Source organism: Apteryx mantelli, chromosome 3 (genome assembly GCF_036417845.1).
Source record: "Apteryx mantelli isolate bAptMan1 chromosome 3, bAptMan1.hap1, whole genome shotgun sequence".
NCBI lineage: Eukaryota > Metazoa > Chordata > Aves > Apterygiformes > Apterygidae > Apteryx > Apteryx mantelli.
This window is the reverse complement of record NC_089980.1, coordinates 94,301,595-94,315,471: the sequence shown is the minus strand read 5'-3', so window position 1 is coordinate 94,315,471 and position 13,877 is coordinate 94,301,595. Positions and strand designations below refer to the sequence as shown.

Sequence of the window (13,877 nt, the reverse complement as noted above, 5' to 3'; positions counted from 1 at the left end):
AGTGTGAAATGTGGAGTCCTATGAGTTATTCCTTATTTAAAGAAAATGTTTTAGGAATCAATAAATGAAATATGCCAGCCTATTTGAATCTTGAAAAGATTAATTTTCCCCAAATTTATCACCTAAAATGAAGGAAAAAACACAAACTTAGGAAACAATTATTTCTTTGAGTCAAAAAAAACCCCAAAAACCAGAAACAGGGGTGAAAGGCAAAGATTTTACACAATAAATAAGGGAGGGTTTTTGATCAGGAAAATCTGGAAAATATCCAGTGCTATGGATTCAGTAGATGAAAGATCCAGGACTTCCCCAGAGAACGAGCACTACCAAAAGCAACAGTTAAAGCTGCTCAACTTTACATTGCAAATGTCTCTCATATATTCTTCCTTTTCAGGTGAGGGACATCCTGCAGAGTCCTCCCAGCAATGACATCAGTTGGGATGGAAGCTTAATAATCTAGATGTTGACCCACTGAAAACTGGCCTTCAGTAACCAGTGAATATCACAAAGGCTCCTAGACAGCTGTCAAAGGTAAAGGTCCACACTATTCAGACTTAATTTTGAAAATGCAAATTTTGAGTGTCTACTTTCTTACTCAACAAACTTAAAATGTATCTTCATTTTCTACAATTGATGTTTCTTATTGGCTCAACATAAGTTTTAAACTCAGGACTTCATGCCAGACCTTTTGATCTAAAGACCCTAACAACAGAAATTGCAGTTTCCAGTCTTGTTCCCAGGTGGTAATTTTATGTTTCAGTAAGCTAAATGATAGGAATGAGTACACTTTAGAAGGGAAAAAGCAAGGAAATAAACAAGCAATATCCTTTCTATACTAATATAAAAAACTATTTTTGTAAAAACAACTTTTGTTTTGCTTATATCGAATAATTAAAATAATTTCTATGAAATGTTATTGTGAAGTTGATATTAATAATGCTGTGTTTCTGAGAGACTGAAATACAGATTAATGCTAAACTCTATATATCATAGGAACATATATAAAAGACAATTTATTTCTGTGAAAGCTTACTATATAAATAGGCAAGATCAACAAATGATGGAGAAGGAAATAAAGAAGTGGAAAGGTCAAAAGACTTGCAAGTGAGATCAGTAAATTTGCCCAGATCTCCTGTATCCCAGTCTGGTTCTATACCTATTAAACCAATAGCTGATGGCAGTTCCTAAATGGGTCACAGAAACATTCATACTGGGAGTCAGAGGTGAGAATAGGTGGGAAAATTGCAAGATACAACTATTTACACCTGCTACCTAACAACTAACTACCTATAATTAATCAGCAGCTCTCTTGCTCTGTGATGGGTCAGTTAATGTAGGTACTGCAACTAGTCACTTGCAGCCTTTGCTCTGCAGAAATTGAGCTACTGCTGCCTCAGAAAGTTTCACGATGACTGGTGAGATAAAAGGAGGTCATGATCTTTTAGGAAGTTTTAGAAATACTACATTAAGCTGCGCCTTTTCTCACATATTCTCATCATATTCTGGTTTTACCTCACAAAGCCCGACATTTGTGGTTTCCTTTTACAGATCATAGGCTCTGTTCATACATTATCTCTGCCCATAATTAGGTGAGTGAAGATCACAAGAACAGCAAGAATTTCAGCTTTCCTCTCTGTGGCTGAAATTCAATTAGTAGTTCTGTTCTTCATGGTAGCTCGGGTATCTACTGTTAGGTCATTCAACAGCTCTATTTTAATAATTTAATGTGTTGCTTAAAATTTGTTTTTACCCCTTTCGTTATTTTTGGAAGTCTCTGACAGTCATATCCATGTTAATGCTGGGAATAAATCTTGTGCCCCTATTCTTTATAGTTTATCCTTCTGTGAATATCCAGCCTCTTGGGTTAGGTTTCTCTGCATCTGCTATTCATTGGACATGTGATTAGAAAGGCCACTTAGTACCGCAGGGTATTAAGTAAGCTTTTAGTGTTGTTTCCTGTATCAATATTTGCCTGCATCTTCCTGGTCCCCTTTATTTTGTTGTTCTAGAAGATGCTGGCTCGACTCATTGTCTCTGATTTTGTAAGATCTGCTGATGTGAGCTTCAGGTGAACGCTGTCCCTTCTGATGTGTTGGTATATATTCCCAAGAGAGCAAAAAAGATACTTGCAGTTTAGCTGAGCCTCTATAGTAGTTGGCTCTCTTGTTCTCTGTAGGGAACTCTAGAATGGAATATGCAGCCAGTCATGCATGCTGCAATTTACATCTGATTGATGAAGCTTTTAGATTCACAGAAACAATTTGCACTGGGACTTTTAAGGGCCTAAAACTGAAGAATTTTGCGAATGCTACCCAGCATTAACTTTTGTCTTGATCAGTCACGTATCTTTCTCCATGCCAACTTTGTTCTCAGAATTAACCCTTAAAATCATACATGTTAAATGATGCCTGGTAGTCCTTGTTTCCAGTGTTAAGTAATCAAGTAAGTAAATTAACTCATAGCTGGAAACACAGCATTTCAAATAATTAGATAAATAGTTTTTAAAGAAAAAAAAATGCTCTATGCAGTACTTGCCGTGCTTACAAAGGAAACTAATCCTTTATTCTTACAATATCCAAATATTTGCACTCTGTATTTACTAATTCGCTAAGGTCTTCAGAAAAAAACAGTCTTTAAGCAAAAAAACCCTATCATTGAGTAAAAGCTTTTGGACATCTCAAAAAAAGAGCATGAAATTAGCATTTACTAGTGAAACTGAATTAGTCCAATAAGGTATTTTCACTAAGTTCATAGAAGAACATCTGTACAAAATGAAATCATGTGAAAACATAGTATTTTATAAAATATATTAGATAATAATTACATTACTATGATATCAAAAATATCTTGTGTGATTCAAAAAAAGCGATATCTGGTATGGTTACAATTAGGATTATCAGAAAGCATGTGGAAAGTGTTTCTTTTAATTATTGTTTTAAGATAAGTCCATTTATTTAAACATAGATAATTTAATTATGAATAATGTGGGGTATCAAATAAATTTCTTGTTACCAGAAATCTCTCTCTTCACAACAGCATGGATTTCTTTTGGTCTTGTTTTCAGATCACTCAGTTCAGGGATACAGTTACTATGCAATTTCAGTGAATGCTTCTTCACAAGTCTGGTGTTTGTTTATAATAAATTATATAATTTATATACTACAGTATAATGAATACATAATTATTTATTCATAATGAGAGCCTAGAATACCTCTATGATTTTTCTTATCAAGTACAGGACTAGAGAAAACATCCTGTGTCATCGAGTCCACTCCCCTGCCATCAGCCACACTGTATAAGCACTTCAGGAAAACCTCCTTCTTTAAAACTGTTTATGTCATTTATCATTGATATTTCCGCACCTTACTCCTGTCATTCGACAACTTACTCCTGTCATCGTTAGAAACTTACTTATATGTCCCAGTGTAAATGTATTCATAGTTATACTCATGTGCTCTCTTGCTAGTTTTGTTCATTAGGTCAAATAGTTCTTTTGCCTTGCTGGCACTTGCACGACTGATATTCTAAGACAGAGTGAGCAATATTCATCTTACTGGATAAAATAAGTCAAGCTCCTCTAGTCTAGCTAGTTCTTTTCTAAGATCTGCACTCCATTGCATATAATAACCTAAAAGCCCTTTGAGCACATCTCTGCTAGAATTCATCTTTCTGGAATGCTAGTGTTCAGAACAGCAACATAAATATTTCTTTACCTTTGCTGGAAATTCTTCATTTGATATAAACTGTGGTCAAATATAACTAAAAGGAAATGTCAGCAATTAAAATAATCCCAAATTAGTGGAAGAAGAAAAAGGAAAAGTGAGTAAATTCCATCTCTCCCTAAATAGCAAGAATGTCTGTGAGTGTGGGTACATATGCTATGAGAACAGCCTCCTAGAAGCTTCTCAGCAGCACGGGCAAAATTGAATTTTGACACAGTAAGAGACTGTATTCTGCGGGATATGTTTGGGATAGGTCACCGAAGACACACTGGGTCTCTCTAATATCACTCAAGTTCCTGTATTCCAGCTTGAATTGGGAATGGTTCTTAGAATAGGATTTGTAGATTTCTTTTAAAGGGGGAAAAAATGTCAATTCTGTTTTTATTTTCCTTGGTTAGAAGAGGAGTTGCCCCAGGGACTCCTGCAACTGGTACGAGGCAGGTGTTTTTCTAACGTAGCACGTGCCACACTGATCTCATCTGGAAGCTTCTTGAAGTTAAAGGATTGCAGATAGTGGAAGTTTTCTTTCTGAATCTCATTATTTTTTAAGTATCAGAAAATAGCAAGTGGGAAAATCACAGCAAATCTTACTATGCAATGTAAGAATAATCAAATAGTTTTGTTTCAAAGGTATAAAATAATTTTTCATTTAAATGTGTCTTAAAAATGAAACACCAGAAAATTATCATTCCTTATATACATTTCCAGACTAGCTAATTGTGTAAATGTATAAATTTGCCATAAAACTTATTAATGGGAATTTGTTTACATATTTTTATCTCAATTATCTATGCACACAGGACCCATTCAATCAATTTTTCACTAAGTAGTTTTCAAAATATAATTACTCTTATGGGCAGATCTATGAACAGCAGTGTCATTTACACTATAGTTCACTAATTGCACTTCTAAGCCATTATAATGAATTATACTTGTACATTCTTCAGGAAGATCAGTTAATGCTAATCACTTCTATCACATATATCACTTAGAAGACATCCATCTATAACAACCTTTTAATTTACAGCCTCATTCCCTTTTAATTTTCTTGAATTGTAAGATATGGCCATAAATATATAGTGTGTTCTCACATAACCTGTTAGCCTTGCAAACTTAGTAATAAAAGTAGAATTTTAAAATTTAGAACAATGTGCTTTTTTACTTTTGACTAAATTTAAGATGAGAATTATTAGATTTGTGATTATTAGGGGCACAGTTCTGGAACACCAGTTCAGGAATTACTGGCTATAGGAATAACAGGAGTAACTAATCTTTGTATGAGCCTTGATAAATTTATGAATGGGGTGTATAGGACAGAACTTTTTGTGTCAAGTGACTAGATTTGTTGAACCAGATGCTTTTTTGGCCCTATTTTTTATGCTTTAACAAGACATAGAGATGTATGTACTGCAAAGTAAGCAGCTGAGTGCATTTGTCTAAATAATTTATAGATTAGATGCCTAGATGCAGGCAGTAAAAAAGATTCCTTTGCAGGATGAGAGATACTGAAATAATGATCTCATACTTGCATGAAATCCTTCTGACTAGTTTGACAAGGAAAGTGTAATTTTTTAAGGAAGTGGGAAACTTTGCTGGGGATATAGGTACAAGCAACCCAGTTGTCCCAAGTGTGAAAAAAGAGTTGCCACCTCTTCTCTACTTGTTATCATCACAGAATATTAGGACAATGTTTCCCTAGTAGCTTACTGGAATTTCTCAGAAGTTGTGGTAACACATGTAGCAAGAATCTTAAAAATAAATGAAACATGAGAAATGGATTGATGTACAAATGCTGTCTCTAGTATAAAAAATAAGCAGTAACTGATATCATCAACATAGATGTTATTGTCAGAATCCTCATAAAATTTCTGTGATACCTAAGCTACTGGTGTCTTTGCTCACATTTGAAAGAATTAGTTGTGGAGAGAGACTATTTATGTGTGAATACATCAGAAATGTGAAACAAGTAGTCTCTTTGTTAGGTTTATAAGCTAAAGAAATACATATACATAAGCTGAAAACTATAAACTCAGATTTTCAACTCCCAAATTGCAACTCATTCTAAAATGAAAGCTAATGATAAAGAGAAAGGCCCCTGGTTTAAAAATGTAATTTGAAAGGGTGTGAGAAATTCTTTGTGGAAAAAAATTTACAATGTAAGAAAATACAATGCAAAGGAGTTTTATGGTGTCTGACTAGTATAACTTCCTTGAGAGGAATCACACATATCAGTAACTAAACCAGCTTACTTTACAGATGGAAAGAAAAGGGACAATAGTACTTAAAAATTCCATTTTTTCCTGTTTTAATGTTCTCATTAGACATTCCAAAGACAATTATTTTCCTCGTGCAATTCTATTGACCACTTTACTAGAATTTTATCTGTAGTTGTAGACATACATGCAGTAGTATTTGTCATCTCAATGTGGGGCTTAATGGAGTTGTCTATTCAATAAAGTCAGAGGATTGTCATGCTAGCTGGCTCTGAGACCACATCCTCTTCAACTGACGTGGAGGAGTAACATTTAGTAGGATAGTCAAATGACTGGTGAAATTCCTAGCCATTAATAGAAGACATAATGATAAAAAGGAGATAATGAAAAAGGTAGTTTTCATAAGAAGAGAGGAAGAGATTATGTAAATAGCTAGGGAACAGTACCTAAGGGAGGAGGTCCTGTACAGAAGCTCTACGGAAGTCTAATAACTGAAGGAAAACTATTTGGGAAAAGTACTACAAATTCCCTCTAAAACAAGGAAGAGTCAATTCAATGTACCCGGAGCCTGCTTTTTAACAAGAACCAGGTGCCCTAGACAAAAAAAAAAACAATGAAGAGCTCCTCCATGAACTATCTTCCAGCAGCCAAACAATGAAATGTATATCTGAGGGTAAAAAAGAATTTTATAGGAAGAAGGAAGAATACATCATTACTTTTCATGTCAGGAGAAATCTATATAACATCATATTCTTAGAATTTTTTACTAAGGTCTTGTTACTGTGCACCTCTTATTGTTTTGTTTGTTTAATTATTAGATATATAGAAACATATTCCATATTAGTATCTTGGAAAATCTATTGTGATAAAAACAACAAAGCCAAACCATTCCGTTGTTTTTTAAATGTTGTTTCAGGAACATTAAACTACATGAAATTGCATCTCCTTGTGATGGGTGGGAGAATGTTCTGTCATATAGACATTGCACTTCCCTCAATCTCTCTACCCCAGAGCTTGCAGTTACCAAATACAGAATATTGGCCTACCAAGATAGCAAGGACATAGGTATGGGACGTGGTTGAGGTGCTTTGACATCTGAACCCAGTTTAAGAGTCGAAAGCAATACAAAGTTTAAACTGTTCTAAAGCTAGGTCAGTGACTAGGTAGCTGAAAGTAAGCGGTGAGCAAAAGGAGATTAGGGAGTACCTCAGCTACAGACAGAAATAGCCATAAAATCCTGTTTTTCTTCTTCTACTCTACAGTCCCACACCATTTGGCACAGAGATATGACTGTGAAAGGTCTGTTGATGTTCCCATTTCTCATCCTTTTCTAACTGTTACCCACTATACACATATCTAGTCTCTGAAGGACATACTGCCAAAGCACCCGTAAGTTCACAGCCTGGTATGCATGCTAATAGTATAAGTGTTCTAGCTACCCCTGATGCTGTACTTTCAGGCTCACTGTATGAAGAGAGGCAATTTTATTCTGAAGAGCAGCCCTCAAAATAGTCAGTACTGTAACTTTTCTTTTGTTTTCTCTGTAGTTCATATTTCTAGTTAACATGGAATCATCATATGTGTAATTGAAGTAGGTCATATCAAAGGTACATCTAGACTAGTGTCCAGCGTGAAGCACTGATAGGTAGTGGATACCTAAGGAAGACAATAATGCACAAAATTGTTCTAACTCTAGCATTTCCAGCAAACAGTGCTTTAGGAGTTGCATGAGTGAGAGGCTGGACTTGGACTGCTGTGTTTAATAACTGTCAATGTACCTATCCTCCATGACCGGTCTAAGCCTTTTTGGAACCCGTTTACACTTCTGGCCTCCAGAGATTCAGAAAGAAAAACTCCAGCTCCACAGTGTAGTTATGTATTATAGAAAGAAAAACTTCTTTTAAAAAACTATTGTTCATGATGTCACTGAGTTCTCATAGTTTTCGTTTTCTGAGAAATAAACAGTTATTTCAACCTCCTCTTTTTCTCTCTGTTTATGACTTTGGATTTCTATTATACTGCCACTCGGTCATGCCCTCTATGTTGGATCCTAGTCTGTTAAGTTTTTCTTCTCACTTGAAAGCAATTCCATGCCTCTGTTCTTCTTGTCCTTTTCTACTTTTCTATTGCTATTCTGTTATTCAAAACAAAACAAAACAGTTACATGCTGTATTGAAGAAGTAGAAGTACTTCATGAATAGTGCACAATGATGTTTTCTGTTTTATTGTAAACTCCTTTCCTTTATTTTTGTACCTTCTTCATGATCACTGCTGAGGATTTGGCTGGTCAGTTCACAGAATTATCTGCAATGTCTTCAAAATTTGTTGAGTGGCAACCAAGACAATTTAAAATCCACCATAGCATATTTGAAGCTATCTTGATTTCTCCCCCACTATGATCATTATATCCACTGTTTTGAAACCCATCCACTATTTTATCAGCTAGTCACTCAGTATTGTGAATTGGCTAGGCATTGACAGGATAAAAGGCAACTTTGCAGAAAAGAGGCTGGGGGTCCTGGTAGACAAGTTGATTATGTGTCAGCACGGTGCCCTTGCAGCAGTGAAGCCCAACTGCGTAGTCAAAAAGCAGAGGAAAATATTTTTTTCTTTCTGTTTAGCACTTGTGGTACTGCATCTGGAGTACTGTGTCTGGTTTTAAGCTCCCCAGTACAAGAAAGACTTTGACACACTGAAGAGAGTCCAGCAAAGAGCAAGCAAGATAATTAGGGGGCTGAAGCACATGACAGAGAAGGAGGGGCGGAGAGAGCTGGGTCTGTTCAGCCTGAAGAAAAGACCAGGGGGATCTTACTGCTGGCTTGAACTACCTAATGGAACGTTGTAGAGAAGACAGGGCCTGACTCTTCTCAGAGGTACACAGTGAAAAGATGAGAGGCAATAAACATGACGAACAAGGAAACAAGAAACGAAGAAAATTCCAATTAGACTGTGAAAAGTTTCTTCCTCCCCCATATCCCCCCATCCCTTCAAGGGCTATCAAATGCTGAAACAGGTTGCAAAGGAGGGGTTTTGAAACTGTCATCCTTGGAGATCTTCAAAATTCAACTGGACAAGCCTATGAGCAGTGATCTAACTTCAGAACAGATCCTGCTCTGAGTGGGAAGAGATGGCCTTCAGGAATACCTTCCAACCTGAATTATTCTGTGATCCTGTTCTCTTTCTGCAACTATCTGTAGTCAGCAGAAGACATGAGTGTGTGCAATAATGTTGTGTCATCCCATTGCTTTGTCACTGCAATATTTGCCCCATATTTAAGGTTAGCTTTTACTTAAGATTAGGTACCCTCTCTTCATTTTGAAACCTGACCATTTATTTATAACCTTTGTTTGCTATCTTTTAATCAATAATTAATTCTTAAAAGGACCTTCTATTTTATCCCCCAGTTTTTGTTGTTCATTTTTTAAGTCCTTTGGTGTGGGATATATATTTGGGAGATTACCCATATCATATGTCTCAAAGACCTTTCATAGATTTGTGAAGCACCAATTCTCTTTACAGAAACTCTGCTTACTGATGTTCCATATGTTTACTAAGCATATTTGTCATTATACTTTCTACCAGCTTGTCTGGTAGTGAAGTCAGACTTACTAGTGTTTAGTTCCCAGATCACCTCTGGAGACTTTTTAATGAATAGTTATTATATATGCCATCTTCCTTTTCCCTGTACCAAAGCAGATTTAAGTGGTCATTTATGTACTACAGTTAATAGATCAGCAATTTCATGTGTGAGTTCTTTTAAAACTATAGATGGTTACTGCTGAATCATGGTGATTTGTTACTACCCAACTGATCAGCTTGTTCAAAAAACCTCTTATGTTATTTCCATTTGAAATAATTTTGCAGACTCACCCCTGGCAAAGAATGGCCCTGATGTAGGAATCTTATGTTTGCTTCTACAGTGAACAGGAGATGTTGGATTCATGGGGTGAATGCTGATTCTGCTGAAGTAGTTCTGAGTTTTAATTTCAGGAATACCAGAATTCAGCCTTGGTTTAAATCCACAGATAAATACTGCATGCTTTGAAGCCTTGATTGTTTACATTCAGAGTAGTTATTATCGAACAGGAGTGTAACAAAATCGGAGGCAAACACATTTAGGTACCAAATCTGTTGTTCAAGATGTGTGAGTAAAGCCCTGTAACTACAAAAATATTGTTAGGATTTGAAATGCTGGTTTATGTTACAGGTGTGCCTCTGATGTAAACCAACAGGAGTGAAAGTTAATTTAGTGAGCACACTAGACTAAGGTGCTGCATATATGCTATTCTTTAAGCCCATTGACACAGCTGAAAAACAAAGCCAGTGTGTTCAGTGACTGAAGTATTTAAAAAAGGATTATATAAACAGAATCTAAATTAAGCCTAAATTTTGTGTTGTGCTCTTTCTGCACAGTTATTATCAAATGACAAGCTGTGTAAAATATGGAAAGAGGTTGGTAAGGTACCAACCAATAGCCAACAAAATAAAATGAGTAATTATAGGAAGTACTCCAAAAATGAAAACAGTTTTATTTTAAAGTAATATTTGACATTGAATATTTGTAAGGCCATGTAAAATAGATGGATATTCATCAAGAGGGAGAACTCTAGTAACTCAGCTTATTACAAAGACAAAGGAAAAGAAGTTGCTTGGAAATAAGCAAGAACCATTCATATGTGCAAGAATAATACTGCAAGCATAGGAAGCAAGGGAATCAGGATATTTATATAATCTGTGCATCATTCAGCATGGAGGCTAGTCCAGAAATATAGGAGCATTAATTTGAAGCAGCTAGGAGGAATGTTAGGGTTTGTATTTGGTTTCATCTTGTCTTTCTCAATCCAGTACTTCACCATCTCCTTCCCAAACTGCATACCATTAGCACTTCTATATTCTAATCTCTCCCATGCTGCTTAAAATTATCACTCCTTTATTTCAAATATGGCTTCTTATCCTCTGCTCCGCTAATTGGCTTTATTACCCTCGACCCCTTCTTGCTTCCACTGCAGGCAGCTTGACATTTTTTTTTATCAACTAATCCCCACTTTTCACACACACACCCGCCCCCCCGTATTTGCTTCCCTTTCCTCTTCTGGTGTATTCAGAGCTGCAGAGAGCTTTTCAGCAGATATTCAAGCCCCTGGAGAAATTCAAAGAGATCGAAACACAGCACAAGAGCTAGGGGTGTTTTCTTCCAGGCTGCCAAAAGCATAAGGTAACATTCAGAATGAGGTCACTGTACCGTGATCTCATTTGGAATTGGATTTTCTTATGGGGAGTAGGAAGCCTGGTAGGGAAAGAATATTGTTTTGCTACTTAATATTACATCAACAGACAGTGAAAATACTTAGGCGTTTACTTCATTTCCTAATTTATATATTTGTTTGCGTGTCAAGGGTTTAGAAAACACGAGGAGATAATAGAACACTGACTTGAGTTAGGCGCGGAGTGGACTTGCGGCTGCTGCGTGTAGCAAGTATGTACAAAGCTGCCAAAATAAGATGAAATATTTGAAAAAATTATTTTGCAGGGAAACTGCAGGTGCTTGAAAAGAATACCAATGTTTTTGGTAGCAGGGAAAACAAGATAGAATTGGCAAGAGTTAGCATAGCATGAGTGGGCACTTCAGAAACTTCCCTACGTGAAGTGCTGCCAATAGGCCATGTAAGAAGAAAGTTGCACTCTAGTATTTACACTGATTTTTCTTTGCGGTTTGTAACAAATAAGTGTATTCTCTTCTATGAAAAAGACAAAAATGGGCATTTCATGCCCCAAAGAGCATACCCAATGTAAAAAACAGAGAAAACAAGACACCCTGGAAGGCTATGCCTGGTTTCAGTTAAAACTTTTCTCTTTGAAAGCATCATCGTTGATGTTGCACCATTAATAATATTTTGACAGAGAGAAATTGGCAGAACTTTGTCAGGGTCAAAGAAGCAGTAAGCCATACGGAGTGGTTTGAATGAGAAATTAAATAGCAACTTTCTCTTTCTTGGAGAAAGAGCAACATTTGCAGTGTACTTTTCAGAGTCACTGAGATTTTGTTTCTCAGCTTAAGCGAGTGCAGAACTAAACCCTGACTGAGGCAAGGCCCTTAAAGATAAGAATATTCGCTCCTATAATTAAATATTATAATCATAAACACAGAGGAAGCAGCAGAGTTAGGGTTAATTTTGTGCCTTTTTTGCAAGATCATTTCTGCAAATTTTTTACCATTATTTTTGGAATGAATATATAATCTCTGTTGACTACATGGATTATATGCACAGCAAGTATTGGAATGTGTATGTCAGTAAATTTTAAAAGCTAATCAATAATTTTTATTTTTATTAGGTTAGAAATATTTCTTAAATGTGCATTTTAAAGTATGTCTTTCTATGTAATACTTTATCTTTCAATCTCCAAAAATGATAGCTCATGATAACTTTCATTTATGATTATGAGCTAGGACTATTGCTGTAACAAAAAATACTCTCTATAGCAATGCAGGCTGTAAAAAAAAATCCAACAAAACTCTCTTCTGCCTGAAATCAATAATAAAATAAGTTCATTTCATACAAACACACATCTAAAGCTTTCCTGACAGTCTAAAAAATGTAAAAATGCCTGCAGAGGATATGAGTTTATTGAATTTTCTTACTTTACTGTTTCATAGACTCTATCCTAACCAGATGGTATAATCTGATTGTATCAGCCTAGAAGTATATAGGATTTTATTTTAATGTTAAAAAGGTCAGTAGCTTTGGAACTTAAATTCTTTGTCTTCTATACTGCACTAGAATCTCAGTACTGAAGTATTACCAGATAACTTTAATAAAAAGAAGTTGAATTTTATAAACTAAAATTTACTTATTCATGCCCTATATATACAGTTAAATTCTTTAGATGAATGCTTCCTAAGTATATGGCAAAGCAATATATACTTTATTGAATGATGAGTGAAATTTATATTAATATAGTTGATGTAGATATAAGATTTTTCCAAAGCATTTTTGCGGTATGACTATTACTGAATATTACATCTTTTTATCACCTGAGATGATATTCCAACGTTTTAGTGCTTTATTCCAGCACTGGAAATATTTTACACTTCTCAAAGACATGTTCTGTTAACTTCTGCTTTAAACCACTTTTAGTTTGGAATTTGAGTTAGATTTTAAAATTCGTTGTCAGATATACCATTTGCTGAGCCATACCAGAGTTTTCAGTTGTTCTGCAGCATGGATTCCTTTTGAAAGATTTTTTGGACTTTTATGATCTTTCCTAAAATCTGGATCACATTAAACAGAAAAGCTTAGGCATTTTCAGTACCATAGAAGAAGTTTTCAATCATTTTCTATAATACAAATGGGCTTATTTAGCACTCCTGTTATGGAAAAGATTCTACAATAATAATGCTACTATTATAATACCATTTCTGTAATAATAGCACTTCTGTTATAAAACACCGTTATTATAGAAATGCTATTATAAGACAAGCTCTGTTATTTAGAATTGCTTCTGCAATAAAAGTACTAAAAAAGTCTGCTTGTATTACAGAAAATTATTGCAAATTTTTCTTGCCTAGCAGTAAAATTTTTCATTCTGAATCTTGTCTGTTGCTGTTGGAAAGTCATTCTCATACTAACTCTGAAGCTTCCATGAGTTACTCAGTATTGCAAATTTAAAATAGGGAATTACTGAATAAGCAAATGGAGAAAAAGGCCAGTCTTCATTTATCTGATTTCCCATGTTCCTAATTTGTCATTCACTTTTTTCATATACCATAGCTCTTATTTGGAAAGTCCTTTAGTGCAGTTCTTATCATTGTGTATAAGAGGGAGGAAAAAAAAAAGATATTAAGAAGGGAAACAACTCCCCTCCTTCTTTTTCTTTTCTTTTCTTTTCTTTTTTTTTTTGCATCCTGTTCATTTCTCCAAGTTTGACCACAGTTCGCAAGAAA

At 35.2% G+C, this 13,877-nt stretch overlaps 1 long non-coding RNA gene across 1 annotated transcript in view; it reads left to right on the top strand.

Moving 5' to 3' along the window:
- The first annotated feature begins 478 nt into the window (after positions 1-478).
- LOC106489644 (uncharacterized) overlaps positions 479-13,877 on the top strand; it is a 50,127-nt gene continuing 36,728 nt past the window's right edge. Inside the window, exon 1 of the long non-coding RNA XR_001293428.1 lies at positions 479-531. This is a non-coding gene — a long non-coding RNA (uncharacterized lncRNA). The remainder of the gene's footprint in view (positions 532-13,877) is intronic.